General features: G+C 41.6%; 1 protein-coding gene across 2 annotated transcripts in view; it reads right to left on the reverse strand.

Annotated features, from left to right (window-relative positions):
- The window catches only part of KCND3 (potassium voltage-gated channel subfamily D member 3), a 392,094-nt gene that overhangs the window by 350,200 nt on the left and 22,749 nt on the right, over positions 1-19,145 (reverse strand). The gene's annotated exons all lie outside the window — the stretch shown is intronic.

Raw genomic sequence — 19,145 nt, forward strand, 5'->3', positions numbered from 1 at the left:
GCAAAAGCAAATTACTGTTAGGAAAGGCACCACTATCCAAGGCTTTTTGCTTTAGGATCTTTCCATGTATTCTAATCAGCTGCAATCAGTCTGCTTTTCTTGAAGCTGTAGCTCCAGAAGGTTTCTTCTCTTCTTCTTCTATGGACTTCACAATTCACAGGAGGGGAAACATCAAAAGGAGGGAAGGTAGCAAACTGCTAAATGGCAGCTTTTCATATAAGAGCTGGTATACAAAGACCTCACACAAAATTTTCGGGGGTTGGGGTTAGGGTTGGGGAGGAGATATCCCTTCACTGCAGCCATGTGAAATTCCTGAGGCACATGACTCTATTCTTTAGGCACGTGACTTGTTTGATGTCTCACTTGGAGTGGAGGGATTAACCACCTGAAGGTTGGACTCAGCAGAAAGGTCTGGCCCATGTCATTCGCTTATGCCATTTAATCTGCCCATCTTGGAAAGTTGTTCTGTTCAAGTTTAGGAAAACCCACAGGTAATCGTTGCAAGGCTCTGGGGGCTGTTTTTTTAAAAAAGAGGTACCAAATTCTACAGCATATTAAGCCACGACTCTTACAAAAAAGGGAACCCCATTTATGATGACAGATGGAGAGGGGCTTCTGGAACCAAAAGAGGCTACCTCCGAGTTTTATGGGACTCAGTGGAATGGCTATTTTATGAAACTCTGGGCTATTTATTCCTGGTGACCTGGCCAAAAGAGCAGACAGTTGGGCTTGGGGAAGGGCCAGCAGCTGCTTTATGGTCTTGGGGATGGTGCCAGTGGTGCTGAGCCCATGCTCTTGCCCCCTTCACCTGCCAGCCTTTGTCCCCTGCCTCAGTCACAGCCATCTTTAGACAGCAAGGGTGGCTTGAGTGGGTCTAGCTCCTTTGCTGACATTCCAGCACTTTCTCTGGTCTGGCTGTCTGTTCTTCTGGCCAGCTGCAGAAAAGCACCAAGCAACCCTAAAAATACTGGACATTTAAATGTCTGATATTGTCTCTGTTTATTTTTTCTGTGCAGCCAATAAGAATACCTGACTAAACCAATATTGGACATCTGGCAAACATACGATGTCAAATATACCATAACTGGGCTGTACATTCAGCTGTGCTGAACTGAAAAAAGCCAAAAATATCTTTTTAGTATTTTTTTGTTGAAAAAAATTGACCGCCTATATAACAGTATAGGAAAACACGAATTCAGTTAGCCGCACTTCCAGCTTTTTTCCAGTTTCAGGAGATCCCACACATGTTTCAGTGGAGGCATTTTAAATTTAAATTTAATTTTAAATGCCTTCTTTGAAGCCTGCTACTTGTGCAATTTTTTTTTTGTGGGACTCTGGGGACAGGGTTTTTTTAAAGGAGAGTTATTTCAAATTCTCAGTACATTCAAGTAGTGACTCTCATTCCAAGAACCCCCAAGTTTGGCAAAGATTGGGCCATGGGTCCAATTTTATTGGTCCCCAAATGGAAGAAATATAGAGGATTTTCAGGATTTCCCATATGCTTCAATGGAGGCAATTCTCCTTACCCTTCAATGGAGGCAAAAATTACCAGTGGCCCTTTTGCACATGCAGAATAATGCACTTTCAACCCACTTTCAATGTACTTTGCAGCTGGATTTTACTGTGCAAAATAGCAAAATCCACTTGCAAATGATTGTGAAAGTGGATTGAAAGTGCATTATTCTGCGTGTGCGGAAGGGGCCAGTGTGTTGATCCACAGGTAATCGTTGCAAGGCTCTGGGGGCTGTTTTTTTAAAATAGGTGCGCCAAATTTGCAGCATGGCTGTCAATAACTCCCCTTACAAAAAGGGGACCCCATTTGGATGCATGGGAAATGCATAGTGGCACCATCTTTGGGAGTCCATAAGGTTAGACCTCCTGACCCAATCCTTACCAAACATGGGGGTTCTTCTATAATCTTTGTTCATGTGTTCACCTGCTTCCCCTTCCCACAATATACCCCAAACACCTAACAAAAATAGCAACAAAATAATTACATTCCCTGCTTTTCTTCATTTAGCTGTGGGGTTGGGGAGGAAAATATCTGATGTAACTCTGATATTTTAGTTTTACTATTTTATCTGCCCAACTGAGCATGCTTGTAAAAATCACAAAACATTGGCCCTTTCTCTCACTGCCATCTGAAACATATAGCTTGATCCTAAAAATTCTGAGAATGTGCAAACACAATAATTGGCACCAAACACACAGGCGCAAAAGCAGCATACATGCTTAATTTGAACTATATATGATATGCCTATGATGACCCAGGGTCACATATAATACATGGTGTTTGTGGGCATGCATCAACTAGTTGGCAAGCTGAATTCCACCACTGCACAGATGCAATTTATCAAGGTTGAATTGTAAATAAATTGTCAAGGTCATCAGAGCAGGCATTCAACTAGACACAAAATGGGCATTGTGGAAATGGTAAGCTCAATTTTGAACATTTTTCTTTTGCAAAGATTGCAGCATCATTTGATATGCCATTATGTTTTCAGTAGTACAAATAGAATTTTCATAACACCTCAAGCATAATACTTTCTCACTGAGACAGTACACACATATTGCTGTGAGTAATCAGGGGATGTGAAAGCAAACAATGATCATGCTTGCGTGAGCTGCAGCTACATAGAATCTTCTCTATGGGGATAAATTAGGGGATAACATCACAAGCCTATGCTGAGTTACTAGTCTAAATCTATTGAAATGAATGGGCTTAGTCTGGAGTAACTCTCCTTAGAATTGCACTGACCAAAGAATATGTAAATGCAATATTTTTACTGCCACACACTGAATTCCTCTGCTTTCCAAACATACTGCTGTGGCTTCTCCAGGCTAGCCAGCAGAAATCTTCTGTAATTTCCCTCCCTATTTATTCCTCAGGAGAATGAGTTTCTACATTACAGCAATTCCAAATTTCATGACAAAGAAATTGAAAGATAGTCCTGCTGCCACCATCTTCTCTGGTCACCAAATATTTGTATTTTCCTGTACACTTTATGAATGATTTCTGGGCCTAGTCCTTAAGAAGTCCCTGTACTATTTCCCACAATGCCCTATGGATATTTTAAAGCAAAACAGATTAGCAGAGGCTAAATTTATAAAATGGCATATATATTCTTTACACCTACCAGTGTGTTGATCTCTCAGAAGCAAATTATTTGCCTCTAGGTTGTGTCAAATTGAGTCTCTGCAGGAGATGGTGAATTAACTGTGAATGTTTCTACAAATGCACACCGAGTTCTTTCTGTGGGGATTTCAGGCACGGATGCTCTTCACCATGAGTCTTTCACATTATAGACAGAACATTCTGCACACACAGATCTGGATAAATGCTCTCATGTTCTCTGTGATCATTTAATGGTTGAGTTAACTTAATGCATAGCCAAGTGAGTATAAGGCTATACAGGCATGTTTGGATAGTGCTGGGAGAACAGATATTAATGACATTGTATAAATTCTGTTCTTTGTTTTGTAAAGTGCCTTACTAAAATAAAAACTATAAGAGTAGCTCTGATAAATGCAAGACCACAGCCACAAAGCCCGGAAAACCTACCAGAACCAATTGAATCCAGCCATGAAAGTCTTCGACATTACAAATGCAAGAGGTTTCACTTACAGGTTCCAGCAGGATACAGACTGCCAGAGGCCTAGCAAATGGCTGGCCTGGGGCAAGGGGGAATGAGTCTCTACTTGTTAACATATCTAATTCTCAACATATCCCACCCTCTAATTTACTACACAGTGTTATACCCCATGCTTTAAAATCTTTACATAAAGTCCTTAGGACAAATCATTTACAATTTGGGGGTTGGTTGCCATCAAAATGCTGACAATACTCAGCTCCATATATCCTTATCTGAATCTCCTCGTGACCGCAATAGAGGTGCTGAATTGCTGCCTGGCCCCTGAGGCTAACTGGGCTAAAGTAAACAAATTAAAACTAACTTCAAAAAAGCAGAGGTAATGCTGGTTGGGAGAGCAGAGGCCTTGAAGGACACAGAACCCTCTTCTGTTATCCACTGACCTCTGCTGACTTAGTTAAAGTTCGGCCGCTTTCCAAGACGCTCCATTAATGGTGCCCTGGGACGGAAATATCGCCATTCCTGTGGTTTGTCGCGACAGGTAGCTGCAGCAGCTCTTACCTGACTCTGTTCTTCCCCAGGGCTGCTGCCAGCCGCTTCTGAAAAAAATCCTCTTTAAAGCGGTTGTTTTTTCAACAGCAGAGCCCGGCGGCGCCGGTGCAAACAGCACCGCCGAACACGCTGCTTCGCCGATGCTCGTTTGCCCGCCGCTTGCTGGCTGCCCACGCTGTCCTCTGACCCCTGGAGGTTGGAGGGCAGCGTGGGCGGGGCTTCGACGGCCAGCAGGCGACGACGAGGACAAGGTGAGTCGGACGGGGAAGGGGGAAGAGGCCGTCCGCATGCTTGCATGCGAACGGCCTCCGCCTCCACGCCGGCGGAATTCTTGCCGGCGTGGAGGCGCCCTTACGGCCGTGCAGAAACGGCCTTGGTGTCTATAAAAGCTAGTTAATGCAGCCAACTCAGCCAACTCATAAAATGATACCTTGTTATGCCTGACCTGGCCACTCCATGAAGTCAGAATGTTTCAGATTAGGATCTGGAAGACTCATGTTTGAATCCCTACTCTGCCATGTAAGCTCATTGGCTGACCTTGGTCCAGTCACACACTCTCAATATAACTTGGTTCACAAGACTGTGAAAATAAAATGGAGGAGAGGAGATTGATCTAAGCAGTTTCCTCATAGGGGAAAAGGGCTAAGTATTTTTTAAATAAACAATATAAGACAAAGGGGCAGATAAAGGTAGAGGGATGAGAAGAAATGAAAGCTACAGGAAATGTTGAGTATATAAGACTGCCAGGTGGGAAGCAAGAAGAAATAGTACAGGGGAGAGGATATAGGGGAAAGTGAGTCCCCCACTCTCACAATTCCTTTCAAGTTTTCCACCAGACACCATGCAACTCATCCTAGTCTGATGGCTGGCACTGTACAATTGAACCAAACTTTTAATGAGGAGGGACTGCCAGGGGAAGGGGATGATGTAAAGCTGAAGATATTGAAGCAAATAAAATTAGATTTTCTAGTGGCTGGCAAAGAGAAAAGGAAGCAGAAAAGGGGGACAGGCTATGAGGACTTTTGGGGAAAGTATGGAGGAAATTGTATACTTTATGGCTTTATTTGGGTGTAAAATTATCGGTATACCTGAATAAGTCAAATACTGTATTCGATATACCCGAATAATTTGGGTCTGACTTTTTTGTATTTTAGGTGTTTTTGGGGATTTTGGCTTGTAGGAGAAATATTTTTAAAAGTTATTGGCACCAGAATTGCAAGGTATCTTCAAGAGGCTCTCCTGATGACAGCATCCAAGTTTGGTGAAGTTTGGTTCAGGGGGTATAATTTTATGAACCCCCAAAGAGGGTGTTCCATCCCCCATTGTTTCCAATGGGAGCTAATAGGAGATGGAGGCTACCCCTTTGAGGGTCCATACAATTGGACCCCCTGAACCAAATTTCACCAAACTTAGGTGGTATCATCAGGAGATTTTTCTGAAGATACATTGCAATGTAGGTGCTGCTAGCTTTAAAAATGCACCCCTGACAGGTGCCCCAAGGTAAGTATTGTGGGGATTGTCTGGGGGTTGGATTCTTTAGGTTTTTTTCTTTCTTTCTTTAAACTCCGTGTGTGTGTGTGTGTGTGTGTGTGTGTGTGTGGACTCTTTAGTTTGCTGTGCTCTGTCTTTAAACATTGTTTCAAAGGAATTCACAATGTTTAAAGACAGAGCACAACAAACTTAAAAGTCCACCACCACCCCTTCCCCTGGGAATCGACTACATGTGGGGATCATTTAAAAGGACTCCTGAATGCAGCCGATTCCTGGGGGGAAGGGGGGAAATGTTTGGTTTGTTGTGTTCTGTCTTTAAACATTGTTTAAAGACAGAAAACACAAACTAAAGAGTTCACACCCCCTTCCCCTGGGAATTGGCTGCATGCAGGGATCTTTTAAATTATCCTCAAATGCTGCTGAATCTCGAATGTCAATACAAGCCAATCCAAATACTTTGTATGCATTAATACTTTGCATTCAAATTGGCTCGTATTTGGGTCCATTATATTCAGGCTGAATGTGGCCCGACAGGCATAATCGGTGATCTGGGCTACCTGAATCGCCAACCCTAATCTAAACCTTAGGACAAGACTCAAGATAAGACCTCACAGGGCCTGCCTGCTGAGTACACCACAGATGGCCTTTCTTTCCACAATTCCTGTTCTGTGAATTCAAGCACGCTCCTTTATTTATCTGTCTGTCTGTCTGTCTGTCTGTCTGTCTGTCTATTACTTCATATTTATAGCCCACCCTCCCCCTGAAGGACTCAGGGCACTTACAACCAGCATATCATAACTAAAAATCACAACATCAAATAAAACAATTTAGTGATTCAGCAACAGATTTTAAAACAGTAATAAACAGTAATAAAAAGATGGCAACAACCCACTTTGTGCAAAAGGGGATCTAAAATATGAGTTATCTTGCTTAACTGATAGGTAAATTGCAAAAAATAATAAAAAGCAATTGTAGAACTTTTAATGGAATCACTCACAATCAGTTTCAGATCTTGCAGGTCTCTGCTAGTGAGCTTAAATGGATCCTGTCTTGGAATATGAGGTTGGGGCTTTTGAGAGGGAGTAACACACACGTGTATTGTTGTCTTACCCTTTTTTAGGATAAATGTTTTGTTTATTAAATCTAAAAAGGGTATTGCAATTTAAAGGAAAAGGCTTTGTGGGAGGGTCTTTTTAACTCTTTTCTCTCAGGCTGTGGTACAACTAAATTGTCTTCCAGCTAGCAGTTTTTATCCACATTGTATAAAATGTATGTATATCCATAGATTTTCCCCAATAGGGATTTGGTTGACAATTTTAGCAGGAGCAACATGGGCCAGAGGAAAGCACTATGGTGTTTGCTTCTTCCTGTGTACTTCTCTCCCTCCAAATCAGAATCTCAGTACTTGTTTGCAAAGCTATATTACCAAAAAAAAAAAAATCACTCAGCTACTTATCACATACATTTGCTCCCCAGTGGTAAGTTAAGAGAACACATATTTCCAGAAATAATTGGGACTGAGGTACCACACATACAAAGAATTACCAACTTCATGTTTGACCTTTTCTCTAGGCATTTAGAAGAGGACCTGAGGTTGGATTTGAACAGATTTTCTGCTGATGAAAAAGGGGGGAGAGGAGACCACTAAAGAAGACATACTGGGAATCATGGGATCTGCATAGACAAAACCTATATGGAACTTAAGATTTCAAGAGGGAGAGGAATTGGGTGGGATTCAGAAAAAAGCTGCCTGAATACAGTTCTTGGTTTTTCATCCAAGTGGTGGCAAGGTTCAGCATCCTTAGAGCACGAGGAAAAAAATTGTGGTCTTGTCCTTTGGAACCCACACTTATCCCTAACCCTGAAAACAATTTTGGTCAGCATATGGACTTAAAATAAATTGGATCATTGAGAGCAGAGATTTAAATGTCTGAGCCAATGGATTATATCTCTCTTCATAATATATCTACCACAAAATGTGTCACAGTGCAGATGCCTGTCAGTGTTTTACTCAGGCAGTTCTCAGAGATCTTTAAATAGGCATCCAGACTGCAATGTTTTCTAAGCTTTAAAAAAGGTCAGGGTTATTTACTGACAGAGTAATATGATGTGGATATAGCATTATAGCTGGCTTGGTTTGCTATTCCTGTAAACATAAAAAAGAGCAGAAATGATTCCAGCTTCGTTTCTAAAGTTTGGCTGAAGTATAGAATCATCTCCAGATTTATAAAAATGTATTGTTGACAATCTAACGCTATGCATTTTTATTCAGAAGGAAGCTGAGCTAAAGTCAGTAAAATGAGAAAAGGAATTTGGATTAATTTGTTTTTGTGTAGCTTAAAATTACCAATGAAGTTTGATTATAATGTTCAAGAGTTTTTATTAATTCAACTTGGGTAAGTTAATGACTAATGTCATATAAGTAATGTAGCCCAACCAACCAACCATATTTTTTTCTTCTAATTAAGCTGTTGAACAGTTGAATGGTCAACTTTTTTTGTCATTATACAATAGACTGGTGGGAGCAGGGAGCCTAGCTAAGAATCTGCCTGAAAGTTACAACTGATATTAGAGCTTTACTAAATAGTGTCCTACCTTCTGAGGTAAAATGGATGGCCACTGGAGTCACTACCTCAGTCATGAACAGCTTTTTCCATAGTAGTTTGTCAAGTGCCCACTGTGGTCAGCTTTTGGTGTCAGGTAAACACACTTTCATTTCCAGAGGCATTCCCTTAATGTATGTATGTGGTTTTTAAAAAGTTGTGTCCTTCCTGCTCTTATTTGGTTTTCAAATTGCTTTTACTGATGCTAGCATGAACATGCTGATTGGTATGCAACTAACTGGGACATAGTATGTTTTAATTAAAAATATACTAAACAAAAGGGTTCATATTAAACTTCTGGTGATGTGTTTCTAAATAAAAGAAATGTGAAGAAACAGAGTGGAGAAAGTGATGGGTAGTTCTTATAACACAGAGGAAAAAAAACAATGAAGTCCTCACTCCTCAGGGGATCTGTACTGAACTATTCATAAATGACCTCAAGTCTGAAGTGAGCCAGTTTTGTGGATGATATTAAGTAACTTATGCTGATTGCTAAGACAGTCCCCCTCCCGCACATCTAACGTGAGTGAATGGGCAAAAAAAAAGCAGATTAATTTAAATCAGTAGCGCCAATGTGATATAGTGGTTAGGGATTTTTGAGAGTCCCAGAGTCTGTAGGAATCTTATTTCTCTGACCTTATAGTGAATAATAGTTACTGTTTTTGACCCTGTTCCTATGTTATTGCATGTGAAATAACTGTATTTAGAGGGTCACTTGAGTTCAGTTTGTAAGTAAAAGGTTGGAATAGAGAGCACTATGGTTGAACTGCACAGCTTAATACCTTGGTTTTAATATTTTAGGAGGGATGAGTGTACTTCCTTGTCCTACCTTGATTACTGTCTTCAGGTTAGATATGTTTAAAAATTATTACTTTAAATAATTCTACTCCGTCTTATTAATAAAGTTGTGGCCCTTTATTCAAGATTTTATGTCTGTTTCATCACTATATCTGTGCGCAAAGAGATCTTGGGGTTATGATGAACAGCTCAATGCCAACATTAATCCAGTATGCAGTTGCAGTAAAAAAGGCAAATTCCATGCTAGGGATTATTAGGAAAGGGATTGAAAATAAAACCACCAGCATAATGCTTTTATATAAATCTATGATGCAGCTGCATTTGAAATACTGTGTATAGTTCTGCTTGTGCCGTGTATGTCACCCATGAGGAAAAAGTTGAAAAAAAGAAACTAAACTAATAAAAGTGCTGGCATATCTTCCCCATAGGCACATAGAGTGTACTAGGATGAAATCCTAAGAACAAAATAAAACAAAGTGGGACTTACTTACCTGCTTACTATTGCTCCCTTAGTTTATGACAAAGAGGAACATGACAGAGGCTTATAAAAGTATGCATAGTTTGGTAAAAGCAGATATCGTTTTTTCTCTCCCTCGTAATACAAGAACTGAAGGTCACCCAAATGGCAGTAGACTCAAAGCTGATAAAAGAAAGAATTTTAAACAATTTTAGAAAATAAATAACATAATTAATTTATGGGATTTGCTTCCACAAAACATGGCAACAATCACTCATGTAATGGATTGATATACCCTTAAAGGGCGTGGGCATGTCATCATGTGGCAAATCTCTGTACAAGGAGGTTGAGCCAGACAGTCACTCCTTCAGCCCCTGTTAATTGGCTTGGCTACACATGGTTAGTGGCTCCAGCCCTGGACCTGTAGGATGTCATGCTTCATAGCAGAACAGGGGAGCATGGCATCCTACAGGACCAGGGCAGAAGCCAATTCAGTGCATTGACTACACAAGAGGGCAGGGACAGCCTTACTGTAGACTTCCAGAGCAGTTCAAATTGGCTAAAGGAATGAATGACCAATACACAAAGCATTTTTCTTTCCAATGCCTTTCCATCAAGATAAATATAAAGTTTCTCATCATGAAAGAAGCGGATGTGATTTCTTAAACTTTGAAAAGGGCATTAAGCCATTAAATAGCTTCTTTAAATATTTCACTCATTCATTCAATAGGGATAGGTAGCAAAATCAAATGGGGAGATAAATTATTCAGTAATCTACGCATGAAGTAGTTAAAGAGCTAAATTCACTAGTATGATATTGATACCATTAGGAACATTCTATACTTTTTAGAATTTATAGGATTTTAAAGTTTTAATCTTCCACTCTGAAAGCAGGTCATGGACATGAAGATTTCCTATCCTCCCATATCTGCACAAAGCATTAAATAGCCACTTGATCTAAAGGTCTTTTTAAACAGAAACTATATGAAGAGCTGGTTCACTAAACAGTAGTCCCTGAGAAAACATACAGAAATCTGGAGTAAGTTTCTCTGGTGACAGCAAAGTGCATTTTTTCCTTTCATCTAACACTGGTCCCTGCGGTGTCACCAATGCAGAGGTGTAGCGCCAACGGGGAAGAGTGGGTTGCAACGCCCTGGGCAGAGCTGCAACGGAGATGTGGCCAGGCCATGGAGGGGGTGTGAGCAGGGGCATTCCGGGAGCAGGGCAGGGGTGGCAACTGCTGAGGCAGGAGTGCAGCGCACACCCCGGGCGGAGTTTTCTTTCGCTCTGCCTCTGCACCAATGTGCAGATTATACCCAGCTCCACCTTTGTTTCACACTTAATTCAAAGGATGCTGTTGATGTTCTGAACATGCTTGGAGTCAGTAATGGACTAGATGAAGGTGACGAAGCTGAGACAGGTTTAATGGAAAGGCAATCCAGGGACTTCAGATCTCTCCTGTCTTGGATGGGATTAAACTCCCCTTAGAAAATTGGTTCACAGTTTGAAAGTACAATTTGACACAGTGGTCATCTTAGAAGTCCAGGTGGCTGGGGTAGTTTAGAGTGCTTTTACAGTTTTACTCAGCTTCAGATGGTGCATAAGCTGCATTCATGCCTGGTGCAGTCAGATCTTGCCATAGGCCCATTATCCATTGCCACCTTACCCCAGGGCTGTTCACATAGGGGTGATGTACTTCTACAGCTGTATGGTTGCTCAATGATCAATGCCTCATTCCTGCTTCTGGTTTGAACATTTCAAACACTGAAGGGTTTGCTTCAAAAGGAATTCTACAGCAAGCTGAGACTTGCCTAGAAGGAAGGAGATGAGTGATATGTAATGGTGTCATTCCCCACTTTCTTGTGCCATTTCTCTCCTGTCCCCCATTCTCATGCTTCTGCAGAAATGCTCATAAACATGCCCCCAAGCCTCCTCTGCTTAAGTGCCCAGAGGAGTTCCAGATTGCTGCTGTTTGCACACCCACCCACCCACACAATAAACTTTTCTTAAAGAGCCTGCAGAGAGCATGGATGGGTCTGCTCATTTTATTGTTCCATCACTCCTTTGAAATATACTATTAAAATTAAAAAGCAGCCCAAAGACTGTTCCTGCATGGGTGGGAGAAGGCAGGGAGGAGCAGAAGACCTGAAGAAAGCTTGACAGATGCATCTTGTTATGCTCTCACTGTGCAGATGGGGAAATGTGGTGCTTTGTCCGGGTTATGTGAGATTGGTGGTGCAGTGAATTTGGAACTGGGGGAAAGGTATCTGCAGTCAAAACTTCACCCCAACAGAAATGTGTGCTCCATTTGGGGTAGATCACAGGTGTAAAATAGGCCTAGTGATCCATATCTCAGTTTCATCTAGACTGGACTATTGTAATGCACTGTACTTGAAGACTGTTGGAAACTTCAGCTAATGCAGAACACTGAAGCTAGATTGCCAGTCTGGGCCAGCTCTCAAGAGCACATGACCCTGATATTACAGAAATTACACTAGCAACTAATCTGCTCCTGAGCCCAATTAATGTCATTTATTTTGACCTTTACCATCCTACATGACTTGGAAATAGGGCATCTGAAGAACCATCTTCTCCCATCAGAGGCAGAGTGAGGGGAAACTGCGACTGGGGTGCACATGCTCCCGGGGCCCCTGCCAAGGCATTGCCTGCCCCTGCCCTGCCCCTAGAATGCCCCACCCTGCCCCCTCAATGACCCAGCCACACTTCTGCAGCTTCTCCACCTGGGGCATCACGCCCCCCTAGTCCCATGGGTGCTACGCCACTGTCTCCCATATATTTGTGCCTGGGAATTAAAATCACAGGGAGATACCCTCATGATTGTCCTTTCAATCAAAGGAGCTTGTTTGGTAGGTACATGAGGGAGGGCCTTTTCGGTGTTTTAGTAGCAATCCTGAATTATGATTTTAAATTTTAGTTATATTTTTAATGTATTTTATATTGTAAACCACCTTAACCTCTGTAAAGAAGAAATGTTTTAAATAAAATAACTTATTAGAAGATATACAAAGTGGATGTGGAAGTGTTTATGCAAACGATTTTTAAGCATTGGCCTTTGTGAAATTAATGAAGACTGGTCCTTGACAGTACCAAAGACAACCTGTAATTATAATCCATACAGATAGCAGACAACAAACAATCTACATTCTAAAGTAAGGTCAAATTATTCAGTTAATTAACTATGCTGAATCAGTTGTGGAGTATAAGTGAGCTATACAATTTCAGTAAAATGTATGAGGAAAAACTTGTCCAAACAACAAACAGCACAATGCACCTTAATGAATGTGCGTGTGCATGTGCGTGTGTGAGAGGGAGGGAGGGAGGGAGGGAGGGAGGGAGAGTGATTATTTTTGTAGATTTTAACACACCAGCTCAGATGATCCAGTGCTAAAATAGAAGTCCACCTGAAATGGTAGACATGGTGACCTGAATCTCAACAATTTAACAACTTCCCTTATCAGCAAATGTGGAGCAGAATCACATAACTATCACTGGAAACCAAAACCTCCTTACTTGGGGTGTGCTATGTGTGTGGAGGGGAACCAGATGTAAGTTCCATTGTATGGATTTAGAGGCTTAATACATAGCTCTTTTACAGGGAATTACTTGTGCCATTATCTTCTCATAGTTTGCCGCAAACTTTTTTTCTGCCTACATCAAAGCTTCACAAAGATCTCTTCTTGTACATTGATACTATTTCACATGAGATACATAAGATCAATTCATGGTCTTCATACCAATTTGGGAACATCAGTTATATCCTTTGACACAATCAACAGCTCTGACAATAGCTGTACTGTGTCTCAATCCTGTGAAAAAAATTCAATGGAAGAAATAAATGAAGATATCTAAACAGAATAAATCTTGTGGGAAAATCATAAGTAAATCAGATCACAACAAAGAGCTAGAAGAAGCAGAAGTAAGTAACAATTTTAGGAAGTTGAAATGTAACATGGAATGCCATCAAAATTAATTTTGCAAGCTGTCAAATAACTTTTAGTTTATTTATTTTACAAAATTTATATCTTGACATGCTGCCCTCATAAAAATCACCAAGCAGCTAACAAATTAAAAACATGCATAATAAAATCACCCGAATTCACTCCAGTACTATTCTTCATGGATCGTAATGCCTATTTATTCTTATAGTTCCCATTACTGTACTATGTAAGTTCCATGGTATGGACTTAGAGGCTGAGTACATAGCTCTTCTTAAGGGAATTACGTGTGCCATTATCCCCAACTGTAGCTGCTGAGGTATAGATTGAATGACTGACAAAATATTGTATGAGAATTGTTTTCCCAAACAAACTTTAACTGAGAATTTTAATTCTATTAGCTTTTTAATGCAGTTGCCAAGTCTGAGTTGAGACATTCCTGGAGATTTGAATGGACTCTGGGAATGGAAGACCACCTTCCAAAGCAGCCATTTGATTCATGGGAACTGATCTCTGTAGTCTAGAGATTAGTTGTTATTCCAGAAATCTCAATGGCGCACCTGGAAGTTGCCATACCTACTTTTAAATCATTGGAGGATGGTCAGTTCAGTATACCATAAATGGGCTTTAGCACGATGTATAGATTAGCACAGTGTAACAATGAGGATTTGGCCAGCAATCCTTGGCTTGTTGTAAGCAGAACCTTATTTCATTTGTAAAACAGCAGAGCTTAGTACCTCTTGGGTAGCCTTTCTATAACATGTTGTTGTAGGCACCATCAATTTTTATGGCATTTTACAAAAAGACAGATTTCACAGCTTAGATTTGACATAAAGGAGACACAAAGAAAGACAGAAGAGCAGGGATAAGCAAGGGAAGAACAGGAAAACATTCCGGTTATAAGCACCTAAGCTCATTGTTTTTATTGACTGGTATTAAGTATTTTTGAAACATCAGTTTTAGGATTATTATGATTTTATTACATTTGTATCCCACTATCCTTCAAGGATCTCAGGGTGGCATAAATTGTTCTTCTCTCCTTTATTTTATCTTCACAGCATGTTGAAAGGCATGTTCGGTTAAGAGAGTGTGCTCAAAGTCTACAATGGTTGAGCAATTTCAAATGTCTTTCCATTTTAAAGTTTGCTGTTTAAGCTACCTGATCCAGAAGTTACGAACATCAAATTTACTCTTGTCTCTAAGCATCAGCTAATTCCACATGGAGCCTTCAAACACAGAGTTTTGCATGCACAATTCTGTATATGATTTTTTTTTCATTTTGCATGATTTCCAGGGCAAATTTCATATTTTTTTCATACTTTCTTGTATTATCCCATACGGTTATAAGGCGGCTGCAGGTCCATCTGAGAAGCTGTGTAAGGGATACACCAACCACATTTTGCAAAGACCTAAAGGCAAAATGCTACAATGAGTTTGTATTTTGACGCAGATGACCAGCTATGATTAAAGCAGCAAGCTTCTTCAGGCCACAGAGTTCATATTGGTCTTGTGATCTAGCAACTAACAGCTTTCTCAGAAAATAAGACTGTATGGCTTCCCAAAAGTATTTTAGAAAGCTTTCTTTCCTTGGAGGAGGAAAGATATATTTCTCATCGTAAGATACATTTCTCATCATGACCACTGGCCTGGTGCTGCTGCTTTTGAATGCTAGGTCGGCCTTGACAAGACAGCCCTCATCCAGGATTTGATTCTGTCTGGCAAGTGACACCACTTCTCGTGGGACTTTAATTTGCTTCACTGCCAGAGTGGGGCAGATTTGCCAGTGAGCACAGTTTTGCCCAAGTTTACCCTAACCCAAACATCTTCCTTCCATGTACAGCCAGCCTGCCTAACTTCACCCTTCCCACTCCTTCCCACTGCTATCCATGCCTTCCCCCTTGCCCCCACTCCCATGTTGCCGGTTCCTTCCTGCTTCCTACTCATCCTGCTGGCATCTTTTGGTAGCCAGTATATGGAAATCAAAGAAAAAAACCCTCAACCATGTGGTCTTGTCAAAACACACCAACCTTTAAATTCTCATATTAATAACTTGAAATAATAATAAGGGAGAGTGTTTGGTCCCACCATACAGCCAATATTCCCTCACATTCAGCCTTTCCCTTTTTCCAGGGATGGTGTAAATTCCCTCCCCATGCACTACAGGGGTGGTAGGGAGCAGATGTAGGGAGTGTATGGTACTCATTTACATTTGGTAAACAAGTTGGCATTTCTATGGATAGTACAAGCAGGGAATCTTTTTGGCTCCACCAAACCTCCCCTGCTCAACTTTTGCACACCCTGATGATTAGGAGGGCTTTAAAAAATTTTATTTCAAATTCAAACATTTGTATCACATTAGATATATCGAAATAATGACAGATCTAATACATGAATATTGAAATAACAAGCTTCTGTTCCTATGGCAGCAGCAGCGACAATGAGAGAGTGTTTGTGTGTGGGGGGGGGGAGGGGGAGAATATCAGCTCTACTTGGTCTTCTTCTTCAGCAGTTTGTGACCCAGTGAATTGCTTTGCCCACTACAACCCCACTGCACAGTGAAGAGCCCCAGGGTAAGTGTTTCATGCATAATGGACCCTTGTCAAGCAAATGGCTACTCAAGTCCCAGGTGAAGAAAGGACACTTTTGTCCTGGCCACTTAGCAACCCCCATTGGTGTGTTACAAGTTGCATTCATGTGCTGAAGAGCACATACTTGTTAACATACTTTCAGGAAATAATAATTCCACATAGATAAGAATCCCCTTCTGTCTACAGCAAGAAGTCCTTCTTCATTAGAAAAAGCCTTTTTCTACAAGAAGAAAATTTCTCATTCATCATAATGGTGTCATGGGCAAAGCCTCACTCTCTTGACCAGACCAGCCTATGTTTCTTCCTAAGTAGGGAGACAGTTGTATTACATAGACCACTTTTTATTATTTATTTATTTATTTATTTATTTATTTATTTATTTATTCACTCACTCACTCATTTATTTATTTATTTGTCTTTATTGTATCATTAACCAAAGATCATTAACCCTCCCCTCCCTTGCATGGCACCCCTCCCCCTCCCTTCAATAGGGTTGGTGGGCCATGTCCAGATGGTGGGCCCCCTCCCCTTCCCTCCCCTCCCTTGCATGCCACCCCTCCCTCTCTCCCCTCCCTTGCATACTACCCCTCCCTCCTCTCCCCCTCCCTCCACTTGGGTGGGTGGGCAATGTCCAGGTGCCGGGCCCCCTCCCCTTCCCTCCTCTCCCTTGCATGCCACCCCTCACTCATTCCCCTCTCCTTCCCTCGCTATTGCCCTTTCAAGTGGTTATGTGGTGATGCCTGTGACTCTTTAAATGTCCTGTGTCCACAGGACATTATATATTCATTATATCTTCTACTTAACTGCTTCATCAATCCTGGAACCTATCCATCTGGATACTGGGGGAGAAAATTCATGAAACTAAAGGGATTAACTCTCAAATAATTGTGCTTAAAACTTCAGCCTTATGATATCAAAAATTCCTTTCACCTTTTCCATTTTAAAAAAATTCCAGCAAAGCTGTTTTTTGAGCATTATCAAGATCAAGTTCTCAAGGAAGGTGTTATTTTCACCAGCTGTGTATAGCATGACTTGTGGTCTTTGGCAAGCAAGTCACTTTTAATCTTGGCTTCAGCTGTGTGAAATAATAAAACAGTCAGCTAGAAGGCAAAATTAGTTCTGGTTAATTTGGTTAATTTGAACAAGAGCACTGAACATGAATTTTTTGACTTTTTTCATTCTGGTACTGTTTCAGTTGTCCTTTAAAGAAATTTCAACATGAAAAATAGTTCTGGGATGGGTCAGAAGTATTACTTGACTATTTTTTCCTGTTCCTTTCTTGAAGTTTTTATTGTAGCAAAAACTTTTGTGGACTAAAGCCAACTTTATCCAGTGCATGTAGTGGGGCTGCCAAAACTCCACTATAGAGTTTTGGGTGATTCCTAGAGCTACTCTATGTCAGTTCCATGTTTTTCCTAACATAGTGGCATAGCTGAAGTAATGCCCCTCATGTCCCCACCCCCATGTTTCTAACCAGTTGCCAGGCATAGCATGTACTGCAGTGATTCTTTTTCTCTCTTAGGCCCCTTCCGCACACGCAAAATAATGCGTTTTCAAACCACTTTCACAACTGTTTGCAAGTGGATTTTGCCATTCCGCACAGCTTCAAAGAGCACTGGAAGCAGTTTGAAAGTGCATTATTCTGCATGTGAGGAATGAGCTTTACAATTTAGAAATATTCACATACAAATGTAAAGCAATTATCATTTGCCACTAACTGACGTCAAACCCATGCAAACAAGTGAACATATATTTTGAATAAGACAACTGAATTTAAAATATTTATATAACCATCTTTCTTCTGAATGCCTTGGGCCCATGGCATGTACAATATAAAATATGTACATAAAATGGTACAAAGAAACAGTGAAACAGCAGTTAAACCCATACTAATGTTTTAAAAAACAAAACACCTTATGCCCCATTTAGATAATATTTCCTCCTTTGCCCAGACTCAGCTCAACCCTAAACCTCTTTGGAACAACTCTATTTTGTAACCTTGCCAGAGGCCGTTTCCACATGAAGGCGGAAGCAGCCGGGTCGGCGTTTACGACACCGACCCGACGACGCTGGGACCGTCCGCACGGACGGTCCTGGAAACAGCCGGGCAGCCGGCACCACAGAGCACCGGCGCCCGGCCAACCCAGCATGTCCCTGGGCCTCCAGCGCGTCGCTGAGGCCTGGGGACACGCCCCCCTGGCCCTGCGCGCCTGCTCCAGCGGCGCAGGGCAGGGGGGCATGTCCCCAGGCCTCGGCGACACGCCGGAGGCCCGGGGAAAAGGTAAGTGCCGGGTGGGGGAGGCGTCGTGAAGCTGCTGCCGTTTGCTAGGCAGCGGCTTCGAGGCGGTGTTTCCCCCAAAAGAGCGCTTCCAAGCGCTCTGGGGAAACGCCGGCTTTGCGACGGGTGGGCGGCGTGAGGGCGGCGCGGCTGCGATGCAGCTGCGCCCCCTGGGCGAATGGCGGCCTGGAGACGGCGTTTTTACCATCTCCAGGCCGCCATTAATTGCCCGTGCGGAAACGGCCAGAAAGTTTAGCAGCTGGAAGTCCTTGACATCTGAGAGAAGTCTTTTCCACAGACGTGGGAAAGCTGTTGAAAGAAACCAAGTATGGACTATTGTAGTGTGTGCTTTAATAAGGTTGTCTAATCCAAATGGGGAAATTTGGGGGTGGTGCCTTTGGAGGACTAAGTTTAGAGCAAGGAGCTCAATGGAGCTGTGATGTTTTAGAATTTACCCTCTGAAGTTGCCATTTTGTGCAAGAGAACTGATGTCTGTAGTCTGTAATAATCCTGGGTACATGACAGGTCGATAACCATAGACTGCATATGTTACAGGAGTTTCATAAACACTGATATGCTTTTTAAGAACCATGAGACTCTTTCTCCCCCTAAAACTAGTAGAAAGATTGATAGGATCCAACATGCTGTTCAGAAGTCTTTTCTTTGTTTTATTGGAAGTTTGATTAACTTACTAATACTTTTGTACCTCTCTCTCCTAAAGAATTTTGCATTGACTTGCTGCTGCACAAATTGCTGTTTGTGCAGATGGTAAGTGGAAGTACTAAAGACAGAGATGAATCCAAGCAGGCATGGCATCTGAGAAGCAAGAACA

Source organism: Sphaerodactylus townsendi, linkage group LG05 (assembly GCF_021028975.2).
Source record: "Sphaerodactylus townsendi isolate TG3544 linkage group LG05, MPM_Stown_v2.3, whole genome shotgun sequence".
Lineage (NCBI taxonomy): Eukaryota > Metazoa > Chordata > Lepidosauria > Squamata > Sphaerodactylidae > Sphaerodactylus > Sphaerodactylus townsendi.